Raw genomic sequence first — 23229 nt, 5'->3', positions numbered from 1 at the left:
TGCTTTGAGTGGTTCCCTAAGGCTCCACTCTCCGATTTCATGATACCATGTTTGTATTCTGGTAGTTGGTAAGATTTGACAGAGTTGTATCATTTGCTAGAAGAGGGGGAATTAAATATCTCAGAAAGCCTAGGAGGGCTGAACAAAGATGGAGGTGGGATTAACGAGTGCTTGTTGATTGCCTGCCTGCCATTTATATGTTGAAGTCTTAATGAGAGATAGCAGACTGGGGAAATATTGACTTTCATAGACTCCAAGCAGGAGATATAACCCAAGGCAATTCACACATGCAATACTTGTGAGTTTCTAGCTCATTGACCAGCAGGAAGAGAAAAGCCAATGAAAGGACCTCAGAGGGAAGGAGTGAATGTACACAGTAGTGGCTTCACCTCAGAACAGTGTGTGCTGGCAAAAGAAAAGAATCAGGGCAAAGTGTTAGCAATGAACAGAGGCGCTTTATGGTGGATCTGCTACTGATAGGCTGTGAGACTTTGAAATAGTCATGGAGCTTCTTAGGGCTTGTCTCTCAATCTACCAAACAAGGGGTTAAATTAGAAAATGGCAGAGCTGAGATGTAAAATGTAGGCTTCCCCTTCTCATCTACTCTTGAGGTTCTCTTATACTTCTGTCACCACCCAAGAAGCTTTCAAGAGACAAGCTTCTTCTTACAACTGTGCACTGAGCCCTGTCAGGGCCAGTCATGCATGTAAAGGCCGTTGGAAGGTTTTTCTTCTAATGAAAGCTTGAGCATCTTCATACCGGGACAGAGACCAAAATGAGGATTTGGAAGCCATCGACATCACCAAGGAGGATGACCTGGGCTTCAAAATTAAAGTCACAGATTTAAATACTGTCGCTTGTTCTCTGGAGGGAAAATTTCTCAAGGTTCGTGTTTATAGACAGACAAAAAAAACCTGACCCAAACACAACCTACAAAACATTAATTTGGGGAGGTCAGGAAACTTACTGACCAGAGAGGAATGTGGTGCTACACAGCTTCAAAGGCAGCAAGCTAGATTACGGCTGAAGGTAGGGGAAAGAAAGCAGCTATTTTCTAGCTAAACATCAATAACTACAATGGATAGTGAAGTTAAGAATTATATAGCCTTATGGGAAAATGTTAGCAGCACACAAGCTTGTTATTAAGTGCTGTCGAGTCAAGTACAACTCATAGCAACACTAAGAACAACAGATCTGATTCTGTGCCGTCCTTATCATCCCTGAACTACGTGATTCCATTGCTGCAGCCGCTGTGTCAATCTATGTTATGGAAGGTCTTCCTCTCTTTTGCTGCCCTCCACCTTTCTAATCCTGTATTTCTTTTCCAAGAACTAGCATCCAGAGTATGTGAGATCAAGCTTAGACTATCGGATGCCTCTAAGAAGCCTCTAACTACAGTTTTTCCTAGATGTGCCTGTTTGTTCTTTTGGAAGTCTATGGGACATTCAACACTTTTCTACAATACCAAAACTCAAAGGAATCAATTCTTCTGTCATACGTATTCATTTTCCAGCTCTCAGATACATAGCAGATTATTGAAAAGATCATAGTATCAGTCCGGCATACCTTTATCTTTAAGCCGATATCATTGCTCTTTAGGACTTTGGAGAAGTCCCTGAAAGTAGACTTTCCAAACAAAAGGCATCGTACAATTTCTTGACTCCTGTTGTCAAGAGTGTTTATTGTAGATCCAAGTAGGAAGAAATCATTGACAATTTCAGTCTTTTCTCCATTTATCATGCAGATGATACAAACTTTCTTGATGAAAGTGAGAAGGACTTGAAGCACTTGTTGCAGAGTATCAAAGAATACAGCCTTAAATATGGATTACATCTCAATGTCAAAACAGCAAGGATTCTTATCACTGGACCACTAGGCAACATCATGATATATGGAGAAAAGATTGAAACTGTCAGCAACTTCATCTTACTTGGATCCACAATTGATACCCTTGGCCAGCAGTTAGGAAATAAGGAGACATACTGCACTTGGAAAGTTTGTAGTTAGGGACCTCTCCTAATTATTGAGGATTAATTAATGTTTGAGCATTAAGCAAGGTCTTTCCTATCACTTGCTATATATCTGAGAGTTGAACCATGATTAAGGATGATAGAAGAAGAATTGATGTCTTTCACTGTGGTGTTGAAGAAGGATGTTGAATCCTATGGACTGCCAAAATGATAAAGAGGCATGTCTTGTAAAGAGTGCAGCCAGAGTGCTCTTTGGAGGCAAAGATGATGAGGCTTCATTTCACCTACTTCAGTCACGTTGCTAGGAGGGGTTATTCCTTGGAAAGGGACATGATGCTCGGAGAGGTGGAGGATCAGTGAAGAAAAAGAAGACCCTCGACCAGGTGGATTGACACAGTGACTTCAGCAATGAGTTCTAGTGTGTCAGGAGGTGTGAGGATGGCACAGAATAGAACAGAGCTCAGATCTGTTGTTCATAGGATCGTTATGGGTCATACTCAACTCAGTGGCACCTAACAACTACATCAATACAGGGAAACAATAAGATTTCTTCAGGTCACATTCAAAGCTTTTGCAAACAGTTCACATTGCTATGTGCAGATGTGTGATTAATGCTTGTATCTTCCACTGCCCATATAGTCTGTTATTCTGAGACCAATGTATAAAATTTTTACACAGGATCTTTTGTCTCCTGCTAGTTCCTCTTTTCAGGGGACTCCAGGAACTTTGATCTCACCTTCAGGCATGCCTTGTTACTGGAGTCGGTGGTGGCCAACATGAAAATGGAGGAGGGATTGCACTTTAGGGAGATTCCTTCCCTGTTGTCCCTTACTTTGGAGCTGGTTATAGCAGGACAGCACAGTGTGTTCTGTTTCAGATCTTGCCTAGCCAGAAGTCTGGCAGAAATTTGCTGTTCTTTGTTCCATCTTTCCCACCATTTCTCCTTCAGGAGCTCCAGCAAGGGTAGGGGGATCATAAGTGGAACCAACACTGGTATCAGGAGGTGACTGGCTTCTTGGTTCAATCCGCCCCACCAATTGCAGAGACTTCACCTGTTCAGCTTCTTCACTTTAGCCAGGTGGCATGCTAAGGTCTGTACCACTTGGTCAGATGCTTGCTTGCAATTGTGAGACAAGTAGTTTGTTGTTGTTTTCGTTGTTGTTACATGTTGATAAGTCACCTGAGACTCACAGTGACCCTATGTACAACAGCCCTAAGCCCTGCCCTAACCTGTGCCAATTTTATTGTCTCTAGACACCTACCCCCATTACCCCAGTTACTGAATTAATCCATCTCATCAAGGGTCTTCCTGTCTTGTTCTGTCTCTCCACACTCCCAAGCATGATGTCCCTCTCCAAGAACTGGTCTCGCCTTGCAACATGTCCAAAGTAAGTCAGACAAAGCTTCAGAATCCTTCCTTCCAAGGAGCAGCCTGGTTTAACCCTCTCTAGGGTGAACTTGTTTGTTCTCTTAGCAGTCCGTGGTATGTTCAGTACTCTTCTTCAACACCACAACCCAAAGACATCAATTCTTCTTCTATCATCCCTAGTCATTGCCCAGCTTTTCAATAGATAGCAAGTAATTGCAAAGACCATGGCCTATATCAGATACACGTTAGTCTCCAGACTGATCTCATTGCTCTTCAGTACTTTGGAGAGGTCTCTGACAGCAGACTTCCCCAGTGCAATTTATCTTTTAATTTTCTGGCTGCTCATACCAAGAGTGTTGATTGTGGAGCCAAGCAAACTGAAGCTGTTAACAATCTCAATCTCTTTACCATCTATCATGATTCTGGCAATTGGTTCAGTGGTGAGAACCTTTGTTTTCTTGATGTTGAGCTTCAATCCATATGGAAGGCTGTAGTCCTTGACCTTCTGCAAAAAATAGACAAGTTGTTTAATGGTAATTAATTCTTGATACAACTTTCAAGGCTCACTCTTCTATCTCCTTTTCAGCCTTGGACAGCACAGAGCATCAACCAGGCTACTGCAGTGACCAATGTCTATGAGTCTTTCCTGGTTTTCCTGACACCTAGACTCGACAGCACATAGCAGCAACAATACTTCGCAAGAGTTCTAACAAATCCTGGAACATTTTTAGGACTTATTGATACGCTGGTCTTCACTCATCTACCAACTGAGCTAAGGTACCACACATGGATGTGAAGGCTATCCTGGAATTTCCCACATGAACTCCCTTTCTCCCATCATATTTCCTCCTACTTGGGGATCTTGTAGGGTTTTTTTAGTCTTCTGGCTTCTGGCTAACCCATTGTTAGGGCTTGTTCTCCAGAGGAAAAGTCCCTCAAGGTTCATGTTCATGTTCACGTTCACAGACCGACTGAAAAATTGATTTGGAGACAAAGCAAAACACATTAGTCAATTGAGACAGGATACTTATTGATAGGGCACAAATACAGTGCTGCACATCTTCTGTGGCGATGGGTTGGATTATTACCACTGAAGATAGGGGAAAAGAGTTAACTATTTTATACCCTGCAAAAACAACTCCCAAGACCTAGAAAAGTTAAGAATTATATGGACCTATAAGAAAATTTTATCAGTACATGAGCTTAGTTTAAGGGGAAAACCACCATCTGCTTGACGTGCATGTAGTTCTGCAAGTATGACTGGCCAGTTTGCCCTCATCCCAGGAAAAATATAGAGACTCAAGTCTAAGAACTCAACTAGCTTAGTTTAATTGTAGTCATTTTGGAGGCATTTATAGGACTTATTTATGTATTTATCATACATAAGTGTATAGGAACAGAGAACTGTGCCAGGAAGAAAAAGAAACTGGAGCCAAATAAAAAAATAATGTCTACTTCTGTGTGGAAGTGACTGTGAGGGTCTAGAGAACTTGCCCCCCACTGCTGCTGAATCAGTCTGGCTCATAATGTCCCTCTAATCCTATTTCCAAACCTGTAAATCTTAATGAGAGTAGACTGCCCATTTTTTTCTTACTTGGAACTGCTGGTGTATTCAAACTGCTAACCTTGTGGTTAGCAGCCTATTATATTACACACTATACAACCAGGGCTTCTAAATAAAGCAAGTAAAAACAAGAAACCCAGATTGTCGTGTAAAAGTAGCAATGAGTGTTAAAAACCAACAAGCAAAGGCTCTTTCATGAGGGCAAAACCAACACCATAGCAACAAACACACACACCTGAAGAACAACCTGAGCTTGACTCACATACTTTGCATAATATCATGTGAATATTAACTTAGCACTTTTAATCTTTCGGAAGCAGGAGTAGCGTCCACTTCCTAAGCAATATGCCTCTGGAAACTTTATGAACTTTGATAAATGACAATAGTTATAGAAAGGCTTCCGGTCTTTTGTTCATAGGATCACTATGGGTTGTGCTCGACTTGACAGCAATCAACAACAATCTCTTAACACATGTCAAGAGTGTGAGCAGCCTGGAAGTAGCTGAGTCTGTCCTCCAGTAACTCTAGAGGAGTGAAAGTCCCCATGGACAACATCCAGAGTATAAAACCAATTCCCATGAGGTATTGCATGTTGTTATACTCCTGGACCTACTTCTAACAATTCAGACACCAACTTTCCTCCCAGAGATCTCACTATGATACTACTTTTGGTGTTGTTCTCATGTCCCATTGAATTGCCTGTGTCTAATATCACCCTATGTACAACAGGCCTAAATCCTGCTCTATACTGTGCCAATCTTATTGTCTCTGATACACCTATCCCCATTACCCTAGTTACTGAATCCATCTCATTGAGAATCTTCCTCTCTTGCACTGTCTCTCTACTCTCCCAAACATGATGTCCCTCTTCAAGTACTGGTCCGCCCTTGCAACATGTCCAAAGTATGTCAGACAAAGCTTCAGAATCTTTGCCTCCAAGGAGCAGCCTGGTTTCACCCTCTCTAAGATAAAACCGTTTGCTCTCTTAGCAGTCCATGGTATATTCAATACTCTTCTCTAGCACCACAGCTCAGAGGCATCAATTCTCCTTCTATCATCCCTAGTCGTTGTCCAACTTTCCAATGTATAGCAAGTAATTGCAAAGACCATAGCCTTTATCAAGGGCACTTTAGTCTCCAGACTGACATTGTTGCTCTTCAGTATTTTGGAGAGTTCTCTGACAGCAGACTGTGAATTCAGACCAATGCAATTCGTCTTTTGATTTCTTGGTTGCTAATACTAGGGGTGTTGATTGTAGAGCCAAGCAAACTGAAGCTCTCAACAGTCTCAATCTCTTCACCATCTATCATGATGCGGCCAATTGGCCCTGTGGTGATAATCTTTGTTTCTTGATGGTGAGCTTCAATTTATATTGAAAGGTGTAGTCCTTGACCTTCTGTAGCAAGTGCCTCAGGTCCTCCTCAGTTTCAGAAAGCAGGGTCATGTCATCTGCATAACAAAGATTGTTGATAAGTCTTCCTCCAATCCTGGGTGTCAAAGTTCTCCTCATAGAGCCCAACCACCTGGCCAATTGACCTGAAAAAATCAACATTTGTTCCTATTCCAAAGAAAGGTAATCCAACAGAGTCCGGAAATTATTGAACAATATCATTAATATTACATGCAAGCAAGATTCTGCTGAAAATTATCCAAAAATGACTGAAACAGCACATCAACAGAGAACTACCAGAAGTGTAGGCTGGGTTTAGAAGAGGCCATGGTACTGGTGATGTTATAGCTAATGTTAGATGGATCTTGGTTGAAAGCAAGGAGTGTCAGAGGAGTGTCTATCTGTGTTTCATTGACTATACAAAGACATTTGAATGTGTGGATCACAACAAACGGTGGCTGACTCTGAGAAGAATGGGAATTCCAGAACACTTGATTGTGCTTATGTGAAACCTATACTTGGACCAGGAGGCACTCATCAGAACAGAGCAGGGAAACACTGTTGTTGTCGTTGTTGTTATGTGCTGTCAAGTCGTTTGCGACTCATAGCGACCCTATGCACAACAGCCCTAAACCCTGTTCTATCCTGTGCCAACCGCACTGCCTCTGACACACTCATCCCAATTACCCCAGTCACCGAATCAATCCATCTCATAAAGGGTCTTCCCCTCCTGCGCTGTCCCTCCACCCTCCCAAGCATGATGTCCCTCTCCAAGGACCCATCCCTCCTGGCAACATGTCCAAAGTATGTCAGACGAAGCCCCAGAATCCTTGCCTCCAAGGAGTAGCTTGGTTTAATCCTCTCCAAGATGAATCTGTTTGTTTTCCTGGCAGTCCATGGTACATTCAGTACTCTTCTCCAGCACCAGAGCTCAAAGGCATCAAAACTGGGAAGGATGTATGCCAGGGATGTCGTCTATCTCCATACTCTATTACTAGATCTTCTACTGTATTGCAGTGGCCACACATAACTCACAAAACCATACTCATGATCATGGACTTACTTGTTAGGGAAGTCAGTAGGATGTAATTCAGGTTGGAAACAGGATGCAGTTCTTCAATCATGACAGCTTCTTAGGTATACTCTTGGGCCTTTTGACCTTCAGCCTTGTGGCTTCAGGTCATTGTTGCAAACCTTTTTAGTCCTGACAGTTACGGCTTCCTCTTCTACACCTCCCAGCCCTCAATACACACACACACACACACACACACACACACACACACCACTCAGTCCTCTAGCATACTTGGGCAAAGTCCCTAACTCTGCCTCTGGCTCTGGTTCTGTGAGCTGACAGTCCTGTATCACCTCAACCTCATATTGGACTCTGATTTTCTCCTGCTGTTGCTACTGTTGTCTAGGTCCTAGTATGACTTGCGCAGGATTTCTAGCCCAAAAGAACTCAGGTTGGGCTCTCCAATTCTTTCTGGCTGGTTGCAAGATACCATTTTCTGCTGCTGAATCTGTTCAGTGTAAATCTGGAAGGGTGGCTATTCTGACTGGGAAGAAGACCACTATTCTCTTAATAGTAATATACACACTTGTTTGTATGTTTCCATCCAGTCATTTAATAAAAATCCAAGCCGATGGACTAGAAAAGTAATTCTGAAAAAAAAAAAAAACCCTACTCCACCCCAGGCCACCCCTGACTTCTCTAGCCATTGACTATACTTGAAGAATTAACTTTCTGGGAGCTCTGGTGGCCTAGTGGCAAGGAGCTGCAACTACAATCCCAGAGGCTCACGGTTCGAATCCACCAGATGCTCTGCCGGGGAAGGAGGGACAATCTCCTCCTTGTACCAGTCAGATCTGATTTGACGGTACACTCACATAAAAATAATAATAGTAATTTTTAAAAAAATAAAAAAAAAGAATTAACTTTCTCCATACAAGCATCTTATTACTAGTAACTAAATACATGAAAATGAGTAAGCTAGCTATTTCATGCCTCACACCTTTATTTCCTTGATATTAGATGTTCCTGTTGTTGTTGTTGTTGTTCTTGTTAGGTGCTGTTGAGCTGAGCATGACTCCTAGCGACCCTATGAATAAAAGATCTGAATCCAGTCCTGTCCTGTACCATCCTCACACTTCCTGACACACAGGAGCCGATTGAAGCAGTCACTGTGTCAATCCACTTGATTGAAGTTCTTCCCCTCCTTGGCCAACCCTCCACCCTTCCCAGCATCATGTCCTTTTCCAAGGAATAGTCCCTCCTAGCAATATGTCCAAAGTATGTGAGGCAAAACCTCATCACACTTGCCTCAAAAGAGCACTGTCGCTGCACCCTCTTCAAGACATGTTTGTTCTCTTGGCCATCCACAGGATGTTCAGTGCTTTTCTCCAACACCACAGCTCAAAGGCATCAATTGATTTTCTGTCATCCTTATTCATTGTCAAGGTCTTGGATGCATAGCTAATTATCAGAGAGACTCTGGCCTGAATCAGAAGCAACTTCTCCTCAAACTGACATCACTATTCCTCAATACTTTGGAAAAGTCCCTAACTGCAGATTTTCCCAGTGAAATGTGTCTCCTTATTTCCTGACTGCTTGTACTCAGGGTGTTAATTATGGATCCAACCAAGCTGAAACTGTTGATAGTTTCAATCTCCTATCCTTTCATCATTGTGCTGACTATCAATCCAGTGGTAAGAATCTTTGTTTTCCTGACACTGAGATGCAATCTATACTGAAGGCTGCATTCCTTGATCTTCCACAACAAATGTTCAAACTCTCCACACTTTCAACAAGCAAGATTGTGTCATCTGCATAACACAGGTTATTAATGATTCTGTCTCTAATGCTGATGCCACACTCCTCCTCATAGAGTCCAGCTTCTTGGAAAATTTGCTCAGCATACAGACTGAATAGGTATGGAGAAAGAATACAACTTTGACACACTCCCTTCCCAATTCCAAACCATGCAGTTCTCTCCTGCTTTGTTCACACAACAGCCTCCTGATCTAGGTATGGGTTTAGCATGAACACTATCAAGTGGTTGTGATTCCTGTTCTTCTCAATGTCACCCACAACTTGTCATGATCCACACAGTCAAATATGTTTGCCTAGTCAATAAAGCGCTGATAGACATTCTTGTGGTATTCCTTACTTACAGCCAGGATCCATCTGACATCAGCAATAATATCCCTGGTCCAAAGCCTCTTCTAAATCCTGCTTGAACCTCCAGTAGTTCCATATCTATATACTGTTCTAGTTGGTTTTGAGTGGTTTTCAGCAATATTTTGCTTGTATGTGAAATAAATTATATTGTTTGGTAATTTCCACATTCATTTGGATCACCCTTCTTGGGAATAGGAACAAATACGGACTTCTTCCAATTCATTGGCCAGATAACCATACACTAAATTTTCTGGCATAGACTGGTGAGTGCATCCAAGGCTGCACGTGTTAATTGAAACAAGTCAATTGGTATCCTATTGATTCCTGGAACCATATTTTTTGCCAATGCCTTCAATGCAACGTCTACTTCCTCCTTCATTACCACTGGCTCCTGTTCATATTATAATTCCTTAAATTTTTCAGTATTAATCAATTCTTTCTGGAACAGTAACTCTGTGTATTCCCTCTAACTTATATTGATGCTTTCTGGGTTGTTCAATATATTTCCCATATGATCTATCGATATTTTGACAGGAGGCTTAAATTTGTTTTTCAGCTCTTTCAGCTTTAGAAATGCAGATGGAACTCTTCCCTTTTTATTCTTCAATTCCAGCTCTCTGCATATTCTATTAAAATGGGTTGCTTTGTCTTCCTGACCTGTCCTTTGAAATTTTCTTTTCAGCTCTTTCACTTCCACATGTTTTCCTTTTGTTCAGGTTTCTTGATGCCCCAATGCAAACGTTACAGTCTCTTCTGACATCCATCTCTATTTTTTTCCTTTCTCCACTATTTTTATAATGATCTCTTACCTTCTTCATGGGTGATATCTTTAACATCATCCCATAACTTGTCTGTTCTTCTTCCATTAGTGTTCAATGCCTTAAACCTATTTATAAGGTGATCATGAAATTCAGATGGAATTGATTCAAGATCATATCTTGGTTCTCATGGACTTATTTTCATTTTCTATGGGCTCAACTTAAACTTGTAATGAATAATTGTTAATCTTACCCACAGTCTGTTTTTACCCTAGTTTTGACTGCTAATATTGAGCTTCTCCAATGATTTCTTCCACAGATATTGTCCATCTGTTTCCTATGCAGCCCACAAGGTGAGATCCATGTGTAAAATTGTCATTTATATATTTTTAAAAAGGTATTTGAAATTAATAAATAATTGCAAATACAAAATTCAATCATTTGATTTCTAGCCTTATTTGGATTACCAACTCCCTATTTTCCAAATACTGTTCCTTCTTCACTATTTACTACTTTTGCATTCCAGACACCAATTATCATTAACATATCTTGATTGTATGTTTGTTCAATTTTGAACTGCAAGATTTGGTAAAAATTTTCAACTTCTTCCTCTTTGGGCCTAGATGTAGGAGCATTTGTTTGAATGATAGTCATTTTAACAGGTCTTCCTTGTATGCATATGGATATTATCCTATCACTCACAACATTGTATTTCAGGACAGAACTTGGAATTGACTTTTTACTATGAATACAGTATCATCCTTCTTCTGTTTTTTATTCTCTGCATAATATACAATATGATTATCTGGTTTGACGTGGCCAAAGCTGGTCCATCTCATCTCAATGATGGCTGCTAGTATGTTGATATTCATGTGTTCATTTCATTTTCCAGTTTTTAATTTTCCAACATTCAAGCAACGTACATCCCATGTTCTAATTGTTAAATGATCTTTGTTATTGTTTTTCCTTATTTCAGGTGACTTCCCACTTCATCTTGCTTGGGTCAATAATTAATATCTTTGGTATCAACAGTCAGGAGATAAGGAGACACATTGCAATGGGAAAATCTGCCTTTGGGGAACTCTCCAAATTATTGAGGATTGATGATGTCAACTTGAGGACTGAGGTGTTTCTGATTCAGGCCAGAGACTTTCTGACTACTTGCTATGAATCTGAGAGCTGGACAATGAATAAGGATGACAGGAAAAGAATTGACACCTTTGAGCTGTGGTGTTGAAGAGCACTGAACATCCCATGGATGGCCAAGAGAACAAACAGATATATCTTAGAGAGAATGTAGCTGGAGTGCTCTATGGAGGAAAGAATGATGAGGCTTTGCCTCACATACTTTGGGCATGTTGTTAGGAGGGTCTACTCCATGGGGAAGGACATGATGCTGGAAAAGGTGGAGGGTTGTTGAAGGAGAGGAAGACCCTTGACTAGGTGGATTGATATGGTGACTGACACAATGGGAACTGGTGTGTCCAAAAGTGTGAGGATGGCACAGAATAGAACAGAGTTCAAATCATTGTTCATAGGGTCACTATGAGTCGTCTAACAACACACACACACACACACACACACACATACACATATACAGGTTTGAGGCCTTGAACAATAATGAGCAAAGACCAGATGAGTTATGGGAATATATCAAGAATGTCATCCAGGAAGAGTGCAAAAGGTCATTGCAAAGATGGAGGAGGGAAAAAAGACCAAAATGGATGTGAGAAGAGATTCTGAATATTGCACTGGAGCACCAAGAAGCCGAAGCAGAAGGAAGAAATCAAGACATTAAGGAGCTGAACAGGAAATTTCAAAAGGCTGTGTGACAAAACAAAATATTATAATGAAATGTGCTAAGAGCTGGAGTCAGAAAATCAAAGGGGCTGAACTTGCTCAGCATATCTTGAGCTCAAGGAACTGAAGAGGAAATTTAAGACTCGAATTGCAATACTTAAGGATACTTTGGGCAGAATATTGAGTGATCCGGCAAGTGTTAAAAGAAGATGGAAAGAATATACAGAGTCATTATACCAAAAGGAATTGGCAGACACAGAAGAATTTAATGAAACAACATATGAGCAAGAGCCTATGGTGATGGAGGAAGAAGTTCACACTGCTTTGAAAGAATTGGCTAAGAACAAGGCCCCAGGAAAACCAATGATTGTATACCAATTGGCATATTTCAACTAACAGATGCTTCCCTAGATGTGCTCACCAAGTTGTACCAAGAAATCTGGAGAACAACCACTTGGCCAACTGACCGGAAGAGATATATATTTGTTACCATTTCAAAGAAAGGTGATCTCACAGAGTGTGGAAATTATTGAACAATATCATTACTATCACATGCAAGCAAAATTCTGCTGAAGATTACCCAAAAACGACTGAAACAGCACATCAACAGAGAACTACCAGAAGTGCAGATTGGGTTTAGACGGGATCGTGGTAGCAGAAGAATGTCTTTGTTTCACTGATTACTCAAAGGCATTTGACTATGTGGATCATAACAGACTGTGGCTAACCCTGAGAAGAATGGGAATCCCAGAACACTTGATCATGCTAATGCGAAACCTATACTTAGACCAGGAGTCAGTCGTGGGAACAGAGCACTGAAACACTGCATGGTTCAAAATTGGGAAGGATATACACCAGAGTTGTATCCTGTCTCCATACCTTTTCAATCTTTATGCAGAACAGATTATCCAGGAGGCTGGGCTCTACGAGGAGAAGTGTGGCATCAGGATTGGAAGAAGAGTCATCAAAAATCTGTGTTATGCAGATGACACAACCCTGCTTGCTGAAACTGAGGAGTACCTGAAGCACTTGCTGTAGAAGGTCAGGGACTGAAGTCCTTAGTATGAATTTAGGCGCAATATCAAGAAAACAAAGATTCTCACCATGGGACCAATTGGCAGCATCTTAATCGGTGGTGAAGAGATTGAGATTGTTCACAGTTTTGGATTGCTTGGCTCCACAGTCAACACTCTTGGCATCAGCAGCCAAGAAATTAAAAGATGTATTGCAATGGGAAAGTCTGTGGTTAGAGACTTCTCTAATGTGCTGAAGTGCAAAGATGTCAGTCTGGAGACTAAGGTGAGCCTGATACATGCCATGGTCTTTGCAATCACTTGTTATGCATCAGAGAGATGGACAATGACTAGGAACGATAGAAGAAGAATTAATGCCTTTGAGCTGTGGTGTTGGAGAAGATCACTGAACATCCCATGGACTGCTAAGAAAGTGAACATATTTGTCCTGGAGAGGGTGAAGCCGGGATGCTCCTTGGAGGCAAGGATTCTGAAGCTTTGTCTGACCTACTTTGTCTGACCTACTGTTGCAAGGAGGGACCAGTCCTTGGAGAGGGACATCATGCTTGGGAGGGTGGAGGGACAGCACAGGAGAGGAAGACTCTCTATGAGATGAATTGATTCAATGACTGGGGTTATAGGGGTAGGTGTGTTGGAGATGGTGAGATTGGCACAGGATAGGGCAGAGTTTAGGGTTGTTGTACATAGGGTAGCTAGGAGTCTCAGACGACTTGATGGCACATAACAACAACCACAAATATGTGTGTGTGTACATGTATATATATGTATGTGTATGTAAATTTGTATATGTATGCATGTATGTATATATGTTTATGCATGTATGTATGTATATATGTGTATATATACTCTCTATGAGGTGGATTGATTCAGTGACTGAAGTAATCGGGATGGGTATGTCAGAGGCAGTGCGATTGGCAAAGGATAGAGCACGGTTTAGGGCTGTTGTACATAGGATCGCTATGAGTCGCAAGCGACTCGACGGCACATAACAACAACAAGAAAAACATATGTATGTGTGTATGTATATATGTATATATGTATGTGTATATGTATATATGTGTGTGTATATATAATATGTGTGATGAAAGGATACAGCGCTAGCACAAGTCTTTCTTTATTTCAACCCCTGCGGTGTTCCCTTATTTTATTTGAACAATAGTTTCTTGGTCCCTGATCAGTTTCTGTATGAGTACAAGTTCTAAATTCCACATTTTCACAATTCATTATGATTTTCACAGTTGAATGTCTTTGCAGAGTCAATAAAATGCAAGTAGACACTTTTCTGGTTTTTTTGGGGTAAGCCACATTTCATCTGATAACACATTCTTTGTTCCATCACATTCTGAGTTCAGCTTGAATTTTTGGCAGTTTCCTGTTAATGTAGTAATTTTTAAACCATTTTCATCAGATTTTACTTGCATACAACTTTATCTGGTATTCTACGTTATGTTGAAACACCATTTTTAGGAATCAGAGCAACTATGCATACCTTCCAATCAGTTATCTAATTAGCCATCTTCAAAATTTCTTTAAAGAAGAATAAGCATGTCCAAGGTCACTTTAGTTGTTGAACCACCTCACTTTGCATTCTGTCAATTTTTGGAGTTTTGTATTTGCCAAATCTTCAGTGAAGCTTGAATTTATTCCTTAAGTCCCCTAGGTTGTTCATCATATACTGCTTCCTGAAATGGTCACTAATGAGCAGTTATTTCTGCACAGTGATTCTATGTATTCCTTCCATTTTCTTCTGTTGTGTCCTGTGTCATTCAATATTTTACCCATTAAATTCTTCATTTTTGCAACTCAAATCTTAAATTTATTCTTCACTTCTTTCAGGTTGAAAAAGGTCAAGTATACTCTTCTGGTTTATATCTGAGTAAGCCATTGTATCAGAATTAAAGTATTGATTTTGCCTAATTTTCAGATGTTTTACTCTCCTTGAAGACACTCTATGAGCAAGATTGACTCAAGTGACTGCAACAATGAGCTCAAGGGTGTCAGAGATGATAAAGGTGGCACAGGGTTCAGATCTGTTGTTCTATAAAATTGCTGTGAGCCATTCTGGACTCCACAGCACCCAAAAGTGATAAGAACAATTTGTATATGTAATAACACTTTCCTCACTTCTTTGTAGTTCAATAACTCAGTGGAAAGAAGCTGAGCTACAATCCCTAAGGCACACAAGTTTGAATCCACCAGATGTTCCATGGAAGAAGGATGGGAAATCTCCTCCCATGCAATTAACTGACATAGGAAAACTCCCTGAAGAGCCCCCTATGGGTTGGTTCTGACTCAACAGCACACAACAACATCACAACATTCAATCCCTTCTTGCCTTGTGGATGAAAGAAAGGTGAACCTCAAGGGTGAATTTTGTTCCTGATTTGAAAGATAACTCAAGACTATACTTTCAAATTTCCACCAGTGTTGACTGGGCCAGTGAACCTGGCTTTTTCATGTTTAGTTAGTTTCTATACCAAGATCTTCTACAATGGTCCCTTTAAGAAGTGTTGGTTATGGTAATCAGACACCAATCTATTTTCTGGTCTTGAGGTCATTGAAATTGATGTTCATACAGTCCATTAGTCCTTAGGGCTAATTGAGTCAGTAAATTTTTGCTTTCTCCTCCTTTTTTTTTGGACTGAGAGAGACCAGTAGTTGTACCTTAACTAGCTGCTTACAAGCTTTTAAGATCCCAGTCATTCTGAGATACAAAAGACCAAATTTAAACAAACAAAAAGAGATTGAATAAGATAGTTAATAAACATATAAAGGTTACAGAACTACATGCCTTACAGGCATCCTGACCTAAAGCAGAAACTTAGCAGTGACAAGACCTTCCTTGAGTCTTAGCAGAGAGAAAACCCTTTCTATAGGCCATACTTTAAATTTGGTGGTGGTGGTGGTAAACGCTGCTGAGTTGTAGGCAACTCATAGTGACCCTATGAATGAAAGAACTGAACACTTGGATAACTTTTGTCCTTTCTCCAGTTTCAAAGGGTTTCCAGAGGCAAGCTATTTCAGAAGTGGTTGCCACTCCTGCTTCTAAGCTTGTTTTAATCGGGGAGCTCCACCAAACACTGTCCACCATGGGTAACCATTATCACATTTGACACATCAGTGTCACAGTGTTCAACTTCACAGCAACCACGAGTTTCCTCTGTACAGGAAGTGGACAGACCAAGGCTATATGACCTAGAAGAAAGTTCGACCAAAAATAATTAAAAATAGGCCTGAGGGCTGCAGCTTAAAATCCTAAACAATGAGACAGGCTACTCAGCTATGATCTTTCTGTTCTAGAAGCCTTAGACAAACACCTAACGTAGTACCAAAAAATATAGGTTTGCCTTAACAAGTATTGAGAGTGCATGTGGTCTTGGAATTGGGTAATGGGTAAAGGCTGGTTGTGTTCCAAGGTGCTTAATCATAAAATCCTAGATGGTCTTGAAGAGTGTGCTGGTAAAATTATGAATGTTAAGGGAAATTCTGATAAATATTCATAAGAAATTAAGTAGAACTGTAAAGAAAGTTTCTATTCTCTTAGAGAATATGTATCTCACCAACAACAGATTGTTTCCAGAAATATGCACTTTAATTGTGCTCCTGGTGAAACTTTGAGAGAAAATTATGAACATACATATGACTGGGTAATAAGGAATTGTGATGCTATTTATGTAGTGACAACGACTGGTCTAAAATTATGTTCAACTATTTTGTGGAAGGTAGAACTTTTAAGTGATGAGCTTGGATATTTGGCTTATATATGGTTGAAACGTATAAGAAAACTTTAAATGGGGTTTCTTGTTGCTTCTCATTGTAAAAGGCAAGAGGAAAGAGATTTAAAAAAAAACTGTGAAAACTGAAAACAGAACATAAAGATCTGGAAGTTTCTCTTATACTAAGAACATAGAATTTTCACCAAAGATATGACTGCACAATCTTTTTTGTGAAGCAATTAAGCCTTTGATTATTAATTTAGCCAACTAGAGGAGAAAGTATATAAATTTAGTCTGAAAAGACAGAGAAAAGAAAAAGAAAGAAAAGAGAAAATAAAAGAACAGTGTCTGCTTCTTGAAATTCTATAGGCAAGAATACAAAGAAGATAATCTCCAAGGCAAAGTGAAAAAAAAAGGCCATCCTTGCATAAACTCAGAGATTAGAGGAGGAAGAAAAGATCAAGATTGATGTCAGAAGAGACTATGAATGTTGCACCAGAAAGCTATGAAGCCAAAACAAGAGAAAGAAATCAGGAAGTTAGGGAGCTGGACAGAGGTTTTAAAAGGCAGTTTTGGAAAACAAAGCAAAGTATTACAATAAAATGCGCAAAGAGCTGGAGTCAGAAAATCAAAAAAGATGAACTCTCTTGGAATTTCTTAAGACTAAGAAACTTAATAATAAATTCAAGCCTCAAGTGACATAACTTAAGGATGCTATGGGCAAGATATTGAACTATTCAAGAAGCATCAAAAGAAGGTGGAAGAAGTATAGTCTCTGTACCAAAAGACTGACACAGAAGAATTTAATGAAACAACATATCATCCAGAGGCACTGGTTATAAAGAAGGGATTTCAAGATGCTCTGAAGGAATTTTAAAAAAAAAACAAGGCCCCAGGAATTGATGGACTACCATGTTATATATTTCAACAAATGAAGCAGCCCTGCAAGTGCTCACCATGCCGTGCCAAGAAATTTGGAGGACAACTGCTTAGCCAACTGACTTGAAAAGATCAATATTTACTTCCATCCCCAAATAAAGTGACCCAAAAGAGTGTGGAAATTATTGAACAATATCACTAATATTGCATGCAAGCAAACCCTGATTAATATTATTCAAAAACTATTAAAACAGTAGAACAGAGAACTAACAGAAATTCAAGCTGGGTTTAGAAGAGGCCATGGGCACTAAGGACATCATAGCCAGTGTCACACATATCTTGGCTGAGAGCTGTGAATACCAGAATAATGTATGTTTATCTTTGACTATGCAAAGGCATTTTACTGTGGATCACAACTTGTAACTAACATTGAGGAGAATAGAAATCCTAGAAGATTTGACTGTGCTCATGCAAAACCTATACCTGGAAGCCATCAGAACAGAGCAAAGAAACATTGCATGGTTCAAAATCAGGAAAGGAGTGTTTCAGAGATACATCCTCTCTCCATATCTTTTCAATCTATATGCAGAACAGATCATTCAGGAAGCTACATTTTAGAAGAAGGAATGTGGCATCATCAACAACCTGTATTCGGCAATACGCAACCTTGCTTGTTTAAAACGAGGAGGGCCTAATGGATTTGATACAGTCTTCTATATGGATTGAAGCTCAGTATCAAGAAGACAAAGATTCTCACCACTAGCTTGATTGGCAGCAATATGATAGATGGAGAAGATATTGAGACTGTCAACAATTTTAGTTTGCATGGTTCCACAATCAACACTCTTAGCATCAGCAGTCAGGAAATCAAGGCAAACTGCACTGGGAAAATATGCTGTCAAGGACCTCTCCAGAGTGCTAAAGAGCAATGATGTTAGTCTAGAGACTAAGGTGTGATCCAGGCCATGGTCTTTGCAATTTCTTGGTATGTGTCGGAGTGCTGGACAATGACTGAAGATGTCAGAGAAGGATCTATGCCTTTGAATTATAGTGCAAGAGAAGAATGTTGAACATTCCATGGACTGCCAAGAGAACAAATAGGTCTATCCTAGAGGGGATGAAACCAAGTTGCTCCTTAGAGGTAAGGATTTTGAAGCTCTGTCTCATATACTTTGAGCATGTTGTCAGGAGAGACCAGTCCAAGGATATCATGCTTGGAAGAGTGGAGGGACATCCAAGAAAGACAGAGCCTGGATGAGATTGATTGACACAGTGACTAGGATAACAGAGGTAGATGTGTCAGAGACAGAAAGATTGGCTCAGGATAGGGCAGGGTTCAGAGCTATTCATAAGATTGCTAGAGTTGCTAGTGACTCAACAGCACATAACAACAACAAACAAATCACAAAGGAGATTTCCCATCTTTTTTCCCTCAGAACTGCTGGTGTATTTGAACCATCAGAGAGGAGTCACCTTTGTGTTAGCAGCAAAATTCTCTATGAAAAACAAACAAACAACTTCAAACTCTCTACAGACTATTCTGCCTTGTTTTCTTGAGGAACTTAGGTTAGAAATAATTTTTTTTCACCTTGTCAAAATATAGGCCTCATTTTCACTGTGAGTATATTTTATTGGAAACATCACAAATGGACAAAGCCACATCTAATAAACATTTCTCAGTCAGGATAGAACGAGAGACTGAAATGAAGCATAACAAGGACCCGGGATGAAAAGGAGAGATAGCTAAATAGCATAATCATTGGTGAAAGGCTATGAAACCAGCAAGACTTTATGTGAAGTGTCAAATGGTTTTGAAGTATAGAATTTAATGAATAAATTGTATTGAACTAAAGCAAAACAGCATTTTATAAGTGAAATAATAGAAGAAAATGAAGAATATAAAAATTAAAAAATTAAAAGTAACATTTTATCCTACCCAAGAAGAAAACCAATTATCTACAATATTTGTTAAGGAAGGATTAGGATTATTAAACCAGATCATTTACATTGTATCTGATTTAAATATCATGTAATATTAGAATTATTATCAGAAATACAGGATAGATACATCTTCCAGTTTCAGCGAAAATATCAAGCACTATTCCACTTTGAAATGCTACTTTTTTCAGTATTTATGTATTGAAGTTTATGGGCATGATTATTTAGAGCAGTTTGTGTATATTTTGCTAATATTTCTATAAATGTCATACTATCATTAAGTCTTATATGAGGCCCTAAGACTGCTACTAAATGATATTCCAGTTGAGTCTATTAAATTATCAAGATAGGTACATTAAGTGGTAAAAGAATTTTAATTTAAAATCCATTCTTGAATGCTATGTTATTGTTGTTACGTACAATTCCACAAACAATGTAAAAGAATTCCTATTGCATCACATCTTCTCCAACATTTATTACTTGCTTCTATCTTGAAATACTTTCCCATGAACAAATTATTTGCATCCTGACCTTTTGCGTTCCATGTCTGACCTGAGTACCCAGTGGTGAAAATGTTGCGTTTTTGTAAAACTTTTTCATCAAAAGAACAGAAAATTGCTATGCTGTATGTTCAAAGAAATCTTCTGAAAATTTACCCCTGGTTCTTAAACTGAAGTCATCCTATGTTTGGGTGACATCTGAGTAGAAGTAATTAGTGAATGGCTCAACCAGCAGGGAGCTGGTGTGCTCTTGTGAGGCCCTATGATAAGAATCTGCACTGCAATTACCAAGGCAGGTGGTTTGAGTCCACAAGTTGCTCCATCTGAGAAGGAAAGGCAATCCCCTCCTGTGTCATTAACTGCCTTTGAAAACTAACTTGAGGAATCTTCTGAAAAATTTATCCGTGATTCTTAAAGTGGCCTCATTCCAGTGCTACCCTCAGTTCAGGTGATATCTGAAAACTTGAGCAGAGATTGATAGTGAATGATACAACCAATAATTGTATAAGCACTTGAATGACATTCTAGACTCTTTTTTCTCCCCCAACCCAAGCCTGATAGCTATCTAAGAGGCAGAGATGTATATCCTGAAGGACTGTTAGGGCCTTATAGTTTGGGAGGCCATAAAATCATCTAGTTCTCTTAAAAGGTGAAAAAAAGAACAGTTTGTAATTATATGAGAACAGCAAGTATACCCTGTCATTGTCCATGAAGTTTTAACCCTGATTTAGCCATTTATCCAATGAATTCTATGGTCCTTACCCCCAGAAAAATGCACATGTAAAGGGAGCTCTGGTGGCCTAGTGGCAAGAAGCTGTGCTGCAATCCCTAAGGCACAAGGTTCAAGGCCACCAGCTGCTCCATAAGAAAAGGATGGGCAATCTCCTCCCATGTGATTAATTGCCTCTGAAAACCGGCCAGAGAGTCAGCTATGGGTTGGTTCCAACTCAATTGTATACAGCAACTAACATTAAATTGTATAAAATAAATAAAATAAAATAAAATATAAAATAAAATGTAGTATAAAATAACATTAAATTGTATAAAACTTAAGATATTTAAAAATTCCTCCATTATGAGTCAAAGGCAGAGAATAAAGTTCCAGAATTCTGTGTTCCTGGCATGATCTCTATTCCTGCTCCACCCCTATTCTCTGCCTTCACACCATCAGATCTATACCATCTCTTTATCCTCTCACCCTAATATTCTTCAGTCATCATAATAAGCATTCTAGGACTTCCATTTCATTCTTTATTCTCCAGATTGAAATGATCCCTCAGCTGAGCAGGCTACCAGGAAAACTACCTTGTCCAATTCTGCCCTTACCCAGCTATCTGTGTATCATTGCTCCATTTTTGCCCATAACATTTATCACCTTATATTTTAAATTCCATTTTATATGACTATCTGCCTTTAGGCATAAAGACAGGGATTCTTGCCTCTGTGTTCATTACATTATTACCATTTTGAGTGAGTATCTGATGAATGGAAAGCTCCCATTTATTGAGTATTACTATATACCAGACATCTAATAATATTCACATATATAAGTATTCCATTTAATCATTGCAACAATCTTATGAGAGTAATGAGTTCCATTCTTACTGTCATTCTATATATGAAGCGGTAGGGACTTGAAGACATAGAAGTTTCACAAGACCACAGAGATAATGGGTAGTAGAGGCAGAATTCAGACCCAATATTATCTAATGAGGGAACTCTGGTAACCTAGAGTAAGAACTCTCATAATCTAATGGTAAGAAGCTGCACTACAATCCTGTAGATACATGGTTCGAATCCTCCAGCTGCTCTGCTGGAGAAAGATGGGTAATCTCCTGTGCAGTGGACTCTCAGAAACTCACCAGAGGGCCAGCTATGGATCTGTGCATCTCTACAGTACACAACAATTACAACTGTCTCACTTAAACATCTGAACTCCTGAAGACTGAAATTTTACTGTCCTTAAAAGTCATTAAGTGAAAAGTCTTAAACCAAGGATTAGTCTATGTCATATGTGGGATGCTCTGGCCTCTAATTTATTTCCTTTCTTCAGCTGTGTTTTCCTTTATTCCAGATTGGAAGAAAAATCATATCTGTTTTCTGAATACACACACACACCCACCCACACACACACACACACAGTTTCTTCCTATATTGTAGTGACATTAGGAACAGTGGACACTAAATATTTGATTGGAACAAGTATTATTTTTATTTCTAATTTATTTTGGTTTGCTTACAAAGTAGTATCCTTGAGAAACTACATGGCATTACTCAGTTTCCACCACCCACACTCAGATAATGCCTATGAGATAGGAAGTCAGATTGGAGACACCCGGTAGTCACAAATGAGCATTTGTGTCATGCTTGTGTGGATGCTGAGAAGCCAGCACAAGCTCAGAATGATGCATTGCACCTGCAAACCTGCAAGGGTGCGTTCATTTCTCATTCATGGAGGGGGGAGGCATCTCTGGAAAGATAGGCCTGAGGCAGAGAACTGGAGATAAGCCAGACAGCAGCCAAGTTATTGACTTGAAAGGACAAGACCACCTTCCAAAGGAGTTCTTGCTGCCACCCACGCTGCAGCTCAGAGGCTGCTGCAAAATGAAGGATGTGAGCCCCTAAATGGCTACACAGAAAAAAGGTATATACAAAATCTTCATTAACCGCTGTATCTCCATAGATGCCATTCGTTTGCATGCTAAATTGAGCAAGTCTTTACTTATTTAGCCTGTTTAGATTATTGAGGATTTAAGTTCAAAAAAGCCCTTTCCTTCCCCTTACAAAGTCCCACTGGGACTAGAAATAGCTGCAATAAGATTTTTAAAGGTTTCTATAACATTTCTAAAATTTCTCTCATTACATGTACACAAATATCTCAGAAATTGACTGGAGGACACAGAAATGAAAATAACAAAAACAACAAAATTCTTGTCCTCTTGGTACCAGACTTCAATTATATGTGTCCTCAGGGCTGGATGATATTGGCGCTGCCTCAGCAAGAGCTGTGGCTCCTCCTACTCACCCGAAACATTTGTTGTTATGAGGTGTTGTTAAGTCTAATATAACTCATAACAATCCTTTGAACAACAGACCCGAATCCAGTCCTATCCTGTGCCATCCTCATCATCTC

Source organism: Elephantulus edwardii, unplaced genomic scaffold (assembly GCF_000299155.1).
Source record: "Elephantulus edwardii isolate Elephantulus edwardi_28Jun2011 unplaced genomic scaffold, EleEdw1.0 scaffold00197, whole genome shotgun sequence".
Lineage (NCBI taxonomy): Eukaryota > Metazoa > Chordata > Mammalia > Macroscelidea > Macroscelididae > Elephantulus > Elephantulus edwardii.
Note: the sequence above shows the minus strand (reverse complement) of the source record.